Raw genomic sequence first — 10,946 nt, 5'->3', positions numbered from 1 at the left:
CACACACACACACACACACACACACACACACACACACACACACACACACACGCACACAGACATGCACATGTACATGGACACATTCTCTCTGACCCTGGTATGTCCTTGTTGGTGCTGTTCTGTCTATCCAATAACCCTGCAGCCCAACCAACCCCCGCACCTTTCCACCAACCTCCACCCCAACCAGTTACAGCCACCCCCCTCCCCTCCACCCTATTTTTGTATCTTGTATTTTGGGAAAAAATGTTCCTAAACAAGGTCCCTGGCTTTTTATGTATAAGGCAAATCATAGACAACAAAAGATCTTGTCAGTATGATAGTGTTTTAGTGCCTAAAAGGCATTGTATGTTTCCCAGGAAGTTGTTTCAGAATGCTCTCCGGTCTGGTGGGCTAATAGTATAGATTGTGAAGCGCACAGAGCTTGCTGTTGAGCGGGAATTGCGCTATACAAATGCCGTCTGTTGTTGTTAAGCTTCTCGCCAAATGCAAATGTGAGGCATAGTGGTGTAGTTGAAGAAATATGCATTTTTTCCTTCACTTTGTCAATTAAAAAAAATCAAAGTTTTGTTTTATTGGCTCAACACCTTGTATGTCCTTTCAAAAACACATTTATTATGTGTGGATGTTATTGTTATGGAAAAAACGTTAATTAAGGCTCCCAAAATGTAAATTTCCAGTTTCCAAGGACTTTTACGTTTTGGAAGTCATCAAACTTTGGCGGCCATTTTCTCGATAATTTTCCTCCTGAAACCAGGCGACCCCACCTCCTTCAATCGCAAAAATATCTTGACGTCTATTCAAGATAATGGGTATCTTATTTTTCGAAAGCTTTAATTTGATATCAATGCCTCCACACCCCCAAAAATTGACGAGCACCTGATTACACGGCGACGTGACACAAATAGACATGTATGGTAAGTTTTGTAAGGTTTAGGAAGCGCGAGTAAGTCCCGAAAGGACTGTTGTAGAAATACGAGCCTACAATGAATTATTATTAAAGTGTACTTCATTACCTACTGTGATATGCCTTATACACAGAAAGCTGAGGACCCTATTAAGGAACTATTTTTGCCAAGATTGGAGTTTTCTTTCCAATCTGAATGGTTTTCCTTGACTTTTGACACTCCCCCCCCCCAACCCCCTTTCACTTAACATACGTTTATCTGGACATTCTGATTCTGTTACTTCGGTTGTTACATCCACTTGATATGCATTGAAAGAGTGAGCCTCGGTCTATTATTTGCAGCACATAGCAACATTTCTCAAAGCAAAATGATCTAGTGTGCATTATTGGCCAGCCCCATACGCCCAAGTTATAGAGGAATGAAAGTGATGGAATAAAAGTACACTGACCATTTAATGAAAATACAGCCGAAATGTCCAAGACAGCCACATATTGACGAGGATAAAAAAGTGATTGTCTTAGACAGATTAACATTTTGGATAGTGTCATTATAATATCGAAAACACACGCGCAGAGGTGGGAAGTAGTCGTTTGTACAAATGGCGGCAAATGGTTGTCTTTGACAGATATAGACTATAGAGCAGGTTCGACCGTAGACTGCAAATACATACGTGTATATTTAGTGGCGAGCACCCCGCATGCAACGAGTTGCACTTGGTAATGGAATCTAGTGCGAAGGAGACACGGAATGCCCCATAAAATGCGTGCTCTGCCATCGATTCGATAATCAATCACCTGGCTACCCTGTCTCCTCTCTTCCTTGTAAAATAAACACAACCGTTGAAAGATTCTGTTCACGGAGCTGCGATCATCTGACCCTTTGCACCAAATAATCCGCCAATTGATGCAGGTATATTGATTCCGTTACCAGTCTGTTGTAAATTACATTGAAGCCCTTCAAATTACATGTTCTTTCAATAGATAGATAGATAGATAGAAAGATAGATAGATAGATAGACAGATAGATAGATCAATAGATAGATAGATGGATCGATAGATAGATAGATAGATAGATAGATAGATAGATAGATAGATAGATAGATAGATAGAACAGTTTACAGTCAAAGTTTCAAAGAACACATTACACTTTTTTCTTCATTCATTACAAGAAACCAATAAAACACCAGTAACTCAAAGTTCCCATCGACCTCATCGTATTTAAATGCTGACTACTAAAAGATGAAATAATCGATCTCAGGGCGTCAATAACCAATCAGCGGGCGTCTGGTTCGTCATAAACTTCCTTTCTCCGTCTGAGGGCACTCACCTTACACCTCCATGATCGCACCCTTTGCTTAATGGGATTCATGCAGGAAGGGACCTAATGGGAAAAGAGTTCTGAGAGAGAGAGAGAGAGAGAGAGAGAGAGAGAGAGAGTGAGAGAGAGAGAGAGAGAGCAGGAGAGAGAGAGGGATAGAGAGAGAGTGACAGAGAGAGAAAGAGAGAGAGAGAGAAGGAGAAGGAGAGAGGGGGTGAGATAAAGAGATAGAGAGAAAGGATGTGAGAGACAAAAAGGGAGAGAGAGAGAGAGAAGGGTGGGGAGAGAGGAAGGAAGGTAGAGATAGAGATAAGGAGGGGGATGTACAGAGAAAGAGAAATTACAATGTAAGAAAGACAGAGAGAAAGATTGATTGATGGATGTATATGTAGACATTTGTATGTGGTTATGTTCATAGTATTTAAGTAGTAGGAGCTGAGTGAAAAAAAAATAGAACGACAATAGAAAGATAATAGTATCTATCAAAGGAATAATAAATAGTTGAGAAAAAGAAACGAGTGAATGTTTGGATAAACGAACAAATAGAATAGTCAACCAAGTACCAAAATGCAGAAGCAGAAAAAGGGCAAATGAAGTATTGAATGAACACCTGTTTCTTTACTGTTCGTGTTTTAAGTCCTACATTGATACGATTTAGATCTCGAAAGAGACGGTCTTTGACCCTGCCTCCTAGTGACAACTCGGGCTGAGAGGAATACAACGTCCCATCAGAAAGATCTAGATACTTGATAGAAATTCTTCCCGAAAGGGAATCGAATTCAGGTCTCCTGCATGCGATGATAAAGTTCTTAATCACTACACCACATGGGCAGGTTGAACAATTATTGTGGCTGAAGAGAGAAACAAATGGGAGGGAAAAAAGACAGAAGATAGAGAAAGAAGGGAGAGAGATAGAGAGTGGAGAGAGAGGAGGAAGAGAGAGAGAGAGAGAGAGAAACAGAGAGATGAAAGAAGAGAAAATATAAGAACGAGAAACAAAGTAAATGTGACATATACAACTGACAATAAATGGCACCATAAAACAAAGGAGTACTCTGAAATCACGAAGAGGGACCGGCTATACAAATTACCGGCCCAGTCTCCATTATACCCTTATGTCAACCCTGACAGTCGCCTGACAATTCTCATCAAGCCCCGCAGACACCAGTGGGGAACTAGTCAATCAATTGTTTCGATCAATGCCATGCTCACCCATGCTTATATATCTCCTTTGGAGATCTCTGTCCGGTGCTAGTACAGATCCATTGAGACCAGTAAAACATGGAGTGAGTGCGCTCTCTCCCCCCTCTCTCTCTCTCTCTTTCTCGGTTTCTCTATTGCCCCCTCCTCCCCCTCGCTCTCTCTCTCTTTCTCTCTCTTTCTCTCTCTTTCTCTCTCTCTTTCTCTCTTTCTCTCTCTCTCTTCTCTCTCTCTCTTTCTCTATTCCTCCACCCCACCTCTCTCTTTCTCTCCCTCTTTCTCTCTCTCTTTTTTTCTCCCTCTCTCTCTTCCCCCCTCTCTCTCCCTCACTCTCCCCCTCTGCCCCATCCCCCCTTCTCTCTCTAGCTCTCCTGTAGGTTAATGGGTGAAAAATGGGGTAGGGGTGGGGAGGGGGGTTTAATCTGACATTGTCCCAGTTTTCCAGATATCAGCCGGTTATTATTCCTAGGCATCGGTCTATAAAAGATCAAAGGGATCGCTGACAGGGGAAAAATAAAGTTTCCGCGGTATTAAGGTTACATAAAGCAGAGAGATTTTAACTCTCCCCTCCGAAAAAATGCAACTACAACAAGAAAAACATCTCTCCAAAGAAAAAAACCCAAACAAAAAAGAACAACCAAACGACCCCACCATCCCTACAAAAAACAAACAAGAACCCCCGCCCCCCCAAAAAAAAAGACAACAACCCCCCCCTAAAAAAAACCACAAGAGAAAAAAAACCCAGCGACAACAACAAACAAAACAAAAACAAAACAAAAACTTCTTGAGAGACAGAATTTTTTTTTTTAAAGAACAAAAACTGAATGAACGAAACACGTTACCAAAGCAACCCAGAAATAACTCAACCATTGTTTAATAAGTTAATATTTACCTATTTCTACAAAAAGGCTGTCGAGCCAAATTGTGAGAGCTTTTGTTTCTAGTTGATGAAGATAACCCAGTGCCTGGTAGTTTGGGTATCGTTGGTGGTTTGTGTCGTCAGTATCCCAGGCCGGGAGAGTTTTTTAAAGTATTTTTTTTTACGGCACTTGCAACAAAATAAGGTCATATAAGTGCCGAAGATTAGAGGTATTACAAGAGAGTAACAAACACAAAAAAGAAGGAGGAGCGATAAGGAAGATAGATGTTTGATAGGAAAGAAGGAGCAAACCACACCAGAGCATCTGCCAATCACCCACAGGCCGGGATACTTGTAAGAGCTTGGCTGATTTTCTCGCACAAACACTTATACATACACTCACACACATACACACACAGACTCACAGACACACACACAGACACACACACAGAAACACACGCACACACACACACACACACACACACACACACACACACACAGAAACACACGCACACACACACACACACACACACACACTTTGCTGCAAAGTGAGTACATCACGGGCACTTAAATTGAAGAGTAAAACACCAGTCTCGACATAGTCAGTTGAACACATGCGGCACATTTCCCCCCCTTGCCATTCATTTGGCTCACAAAACTGAGTCAACTGGCGCGTTCTTTAACGAAACGGAATTACGTCATATATCACGATCTAAGATGCATTGTGTATTTTGGTTCAAGTCTATGGTTCAGACCAACATCTTTGTTTTAATTAAAGATTTACGGCACTCGCAACACCGTTAGGTCATATTAGTGCCGAAGATAAGATGTGCTCAAAGGGAGTAACAAACATACACACACACACACACACACACACACACACACACACACACACACACACACACACACACATACACACACACACACACACACACACACAATAGAAAACATGAGGACGATAGACGTTTGTTAGGAATGAAAAGGACAAACCACACAAGAGCACCCGCCAGCCACCCACGGCTAACATCCAGCCATCTTCGACCTGGAAGGGATGGGGGCCAAATAGTGAGTGTCCGGTCGTGCTGTCCTGTGTTTTGACAGCACATCGCCTGCGATAGAAAGGGCGGTTTGTACAGCCACATGTCTCTACCTCAGAATTACAAAGTTCTATCTGACAATTTGGCTGTTTTGAGTTACATAGAACACGAGGCCAGAGATCAAATGTTCTATGTAGTTTTACCTAAACAAACTACTAACCAGATGAGGTAGCCAGCTCCAGTTGGAGCTATGGCAACACTTAGATGAGTAACTTACTAAAATAACCCTTTACTATAAGAGTGAAGAAACCTATTTTGTTGTACTTATTGACTCATGTATTTATTTACATGTGAAACAATTTCCTGCGTGTTTACGACAAAACCCAAAATACTGCACAGTTGCTTTTTATGACTAAACACAAAAGCGCCGGATGATAGAATTGGGCAGGGTACCCCCCCCCAAAAAAAAAAAAAAAACAACAAAAAAACAAAAAAAAACAAACAAGTGCTATCTGCTCTATCAAAATCATAAGATTATTCGAGTCTGTATCAAAATGTTCAAAGAATGGTATTCGAAAAAGCTTGACATGTTGTGAAATTCCAAAATGTGAGGCAGCGTGGTGGAATCAGGCTCTCGTCAATTTTTGGGCATGTAGAGTTATTGACATCATCTTAAAGCTTGTTCATTTCTCTTTATTCTGATGAAAAAAACATCCATTTATCTTGAATACAAGTCGAGATATAGATATTTGCGAAAGAAGGAGAGTGGGGTTCACCTGTTTTCAGAGGTAAAATTAGTGGGAAAATGGCAGCCAAACATTAGTTATTTCCTTAGCTTAAGAGTCCGTGATAACTGAAAATTAACATTTTTTTGTGCCTTTAATCAACGTTTTTCAGAAACATCCACACAGAAATGAGTTCTTTAATGAGCATGAAAGGTGTTGAGCCAAAAAACAAAAATTTGATAAAAATTCACAAACCTGCGGAAAAATGCAAGATTCTTCACTCTGATTATTTTGACGAGAGCCTGATTCCACCACGTTGCTTCACAAATTGTTACATAAAATTTCTCCAAATTAGGCACTGAGCAGATGGAAAGTTGTGATTCTGAGGTAGCGATTTAACGGTAAACTAGAGCGTGTGTTCACAGACAACATGGCGGCTTTCTTCTGTCCGTTCCCGCCATTTACTTCAAGGGAATTTATTTGTTTTGCTGTTGTCTTAGTTCTTTGCGTTGTTTTTTTTCAGGGATCGCTCAATGAAAGGTAAACACACGGGTACATAGTTGCGAACTTGGAGTCTGAGAGAGATAGAGAGGGAGAGAGAGAGAGAGAGAGAGAGAGAGAGAGAGAGAGAGAGAGAGAGAGAGAAAGACGCACACACACACACACACACAAAGGTTGACTGAGATAAAGACAGAGAGACTAAGCAAACTACTTTCAGTTCTTTTTTATCTCGTGTGGAACTGACTTTACAGCTAACTAAGACTCATCATTATCATCCAGTGTCAGATCTGCGACAGATATCGGCAATCATGGTTCTCCATTCATTCCTTTGCTCGGAGGCTCTAAAAAAAGCTATGTTTCCCTGATCTTTCCCTATTACCCATTTGTTTAGGTTCCCTAAGTACGTTGTTCTGGGCCTACCCCTGCCTCGCTTGTCCTCAAATTTGCCACTGAGAGCTAGATGTTCAAGACCCTTATGTCTATTCAGGTCAGGAGTCCCAAAAACTGCATTTTTCGTTTCCTGATTGTTTTTAACATTGAGTGTCCCACGTGGGCTTCATCAAGCACTACCTCATTTGATTTCTTTTCCTTCCACGATATTCTTAGCAGTCTCCAAAGAAACCACATTTCTGTTGCTTCTATTTTATTTTCACTGTCTTTTGTGATTGTCCAGCATTCACAGCCGTATACTAGCTTTTAATATGATAATACGATAAAACAATATATAAATTTAACGAAAAAAACATATTCATTAGCATATAGAAAAAAATACATGTGAGGCAGCGTGGCGGAATCAGGCTCTCTTCAAAATAACCAAAGTGAAGAAACTTGCAATTTTCCGCAGGTTTGTGAATTTTTATCGAATTTTTGTTTTTTTTAGCTCAACACCTTTCTTGCCCATTAAAGAACTCATTTCTGTGAGGATGTTTCTGAAAAACGTTGATTAAAGGCACTAAAAATGTAAATTTTCAGTTACCAAGGACTCTTAAGCTAAGGAAATAACTAATCTTTGGAAACCATTTTTTCCACTCATTTTACCTCTGAAAACAGGTGACCCCCCACCTCCTTCATTCGCTAATATAATATCTCGACTTGTATTCAAGATAAATGGATATTTTTTAAATCCAAATAAAGACAACCGAACAAGCTTTAAGATGATGCCAATAACTCTACATGCCCCAAAATTGACGAGAGCCTGATGCCACCACGCTGCCTCGCATTTAGATCAGATTGAGATAGGTGGCGGACCTCTGAATCTGTCAGTCAGGGCCAACCCGGGCATCTGTCAGCCAGGGCCAACACGGGCATCTGTCAGTCAGGGCCAACCTGGGCTGATAGAGAGTCAACAACCAAGCAGAAGAACCAAGATACTCGATAAAACATTTCTCCCCGCACCGGAATCGAACTCGGGTCTCCTGTGTGCGACAGCGAAGTGCCTAACCGCTACACCATAGACGCCGGAAGACAAGCTGTGAGAAGAGCCCATTGCTGTAATTGGGTAGACAATTTATTCCTCGATGTGTACACCGGGGTTGCGTTCCGCGGGGCAATAGGCCGTAATGCTTTCTTTTTGTTTTTCAGTGTTCCGAGTTCACATGTCGTTATTATTTCAAGCTTACATTTTTTTGCCCCGGTTTTGTTTATTATATCTTTTTTTATCCCTAGCCAGAAAGCAGTGAGATAATATCCGCAAGCCCTCAAGGACAGTTGATTGTTGGAATGGAATACTGTTACAATTTATAGTGCACACAGATAATATATCAACGAAATGAGTTTCCTCCTCTCTTACTGAATGATATTAAAGAAAGGAAGGACACAAACGAGATTGTTTCCCTTCTCAATGTATTATTTTCACCACTTTTACAAAGGCAGAGGATTGAAAATGATACCTCGGTTCTTGCACTTAATAGATTGAAAACAAAATCATGATTCATTGGTGTATGCATTAATCATTGGAACGGATCAAATGAAACGTTTATTGTTATTTGATTTTTTAAAAATTTGCAAATTGTTTCTTTCTAGTAGAATATCTAGATTTGCCTTTAAAGCTTACTTTACTTCCAACGATAAGTAAGCAGTTGTGTAGAATCTTTAGGTACATAGAGCTTTTCCAAGAAAAATCATAGAACGGCAGCAGCAAAATTTCTCAACGTTTCTCCGAAAATCTAGCTGTACTAGAGGTTGAAATATTTGTTTGTCTGTTTTGTTTGTTTTGGTTAGTGTTTTTACGGCACTCGCAACTGCATAAGGTCATATGAGCGCGCGGGACACACCTAACATTTTCAGTTGGTAGGAAATTTTGAATTTTGCCCGGGTCGCGGCCGAAGCCTATTCTTATCGATTTTAGACCACCAAGGGATCTTTAACGTGCGCAACTTGCACACGGGCCCTCCGAGATTTTTCGCCCTTGTCCGAGAAGGCTAGGTGTAGATCTTTCCTACCAGAAGATCAGGGGTGTGGTGGAAAGACAGCAGTTTGGAGGAGCTAAGGAGCAGTGAAAAGGCTGCAGAAAGAGTCAGGAGCCCAGAGGAGGGGGCAAAGGAGGTGAGGGGGTTGGGGGAGAAAGTGGAAACGAAAGCAGACAACAGAACATTGCTAGAGAGCAGGAAAGGAGGTGAAAGGAGACAATTTTAGAGAAGAAAATGTTTCGGTCGCTACCCGGATTCGAACCGGGGACCTTTGAATGAGAGACCAGCACCTTAACCTCTAGGCCACGAGAGCCCCCGTTGAAATATTTAAACCCCAGAAATAAGACAAATCTTGTCTGACATTGGCCCAAGTCATTTTCGACAGGTTGGTTTTAACTTTCTCAATCTAATCTACAACCAATCACGAGCTTGTTACTAGTATTTTGGGTGGCTGGCGGGTGTTCTGGTGTAGTTTGCTCATTTCTTCCTATCAAAATTCTGCGTCCTTATCTCTCCTATATGGTTTTTGTATGTTACTCTTTAGTCAATCCTTTAATCTTTGACACTTATATGACCTGTTTGTGTTGCAAGTGCCGTAGGATGTAATGTTTGATTTAGGAAAAAACCCTTTAAAACGACATGTATTAAAGAAAAACAACTTATCAATTCTATTTGTTTTCGTTAATGTCTATTTCTAAATACACAAAAACCTTCGATGCTTTAAATAAATGACTCTTGAATCTCGCACTCCGCTTCTTATGAAAGCTTTGTGGTGGCTAGATAAAAAAGTGTACTACTGGATTCAATTGGTTTTCTTGTTTTCCGCGAGTTGACAATGATGTTAGTTACTTTAGTATAAGTTTAGCCGCTGTAGCTGTGGATTTTGTTTCGTTCGGTGCAAGAGAGGAAAAAGGACGACTGGAAGAAAGGGGGAACAGACCGGAAAGAAATGGAATTTACGTATCCTTCGAGTCTCTTAGAATATTGAAAGCTGTAGACAACGACATGTTTGTTATAAATTTACCGTTTGCTCCATGCACCACCCCCCCCCCCCCCTGGCAGTTTTGCCAAGTTTTAGTCTCTCTATCTCTGTCTCTTTCTCTGTCCCACCCCCCCCCTCTCTCTCTCTCTCTCTCTCTTTTTTCTCTCTCTCTCTCTGTCTCTTTCTCTGTCTCTCTCGCTCTTTCTCTTTCTGTTTCGCTCCCTCTCGCCCCCCCCCCTTATCTCTCTCTCTCTCTCTCCCTCTCTCTCTCTCTCTCTCTCTCTCTCTGATCTCTCTTCCTCTTCCCCCCTCTTTTCCTCTCAAACCCCCTCTCTCCCTTTCATAGTCGCGCTGAGGTGTCATGGCAAATGGATGAATTAAGCACCAGCCACATTTGAAACCCCCGGAGATCCACCTCAGTCAATGAACCTTTATAAATTGACGTGAAGGTCAAGAGATAGGCATGGCTTGGGACTGTAAAAGTCAAAGCAGTTAAGGCATAGTCAGTAGTCGTGTCGCATTAGATCGACGGATAGACTGGGCTATTTAGAGGGTGACACTAAGGCCACTAGTACCGGAACAAACGGTAAAAAAAAAAAAAAACCCGTTCAGCAGTACAAGACCATCCTTTGAGGTGGATGCTCTAAGAGCAAAAGATGATGTCCCTCTTTAAAGTGACACACAAAAAAACCCAACAAACAAACAAACAAACAACAACAGCCACCCGCCCTCCCCCCCCCCCCCCCACAAAAACAACACAAAACAACCAACAAAAAAAAAGAAAAGAAACGCGAAACAAAGCAAAAACGAAACAGTACATACACACCAATCTTATACTGTTTCATTTCTTTTTTAGAAAGATTCACATCCCCCCATAATGTCAACAAATTTCTGCCTTTTCTTCTCCCGAGATGCCGAGATGCCGAGAGAGAGAGAGAGAGAGAGAGAGAGAGAGAGAGAGAGAGAGAGAGAGAGGGGGGGGAGAAAGAGAGAGAGGGAAAGAGAGAGAGAG

This window comes from Aplysia californica, unplaced genomic scaffold, assembly GCF_000002075.1.
Source record: "Aplysia californica isolate F4 #8 unplaced genomic scaffold, AplCal3.0 scaffold00717, whole genome shotgun sequence".
Taxonomy (NCBI): domain Eukaryota; kingdom Metazoa; phylum Mollusca; class Gastropoda; order Aplysiida; family Aplysiidae; genus Aplysia; species Aplysia californica.
This window is presented reverse-complemented; position numbering follows the sequence as displayed.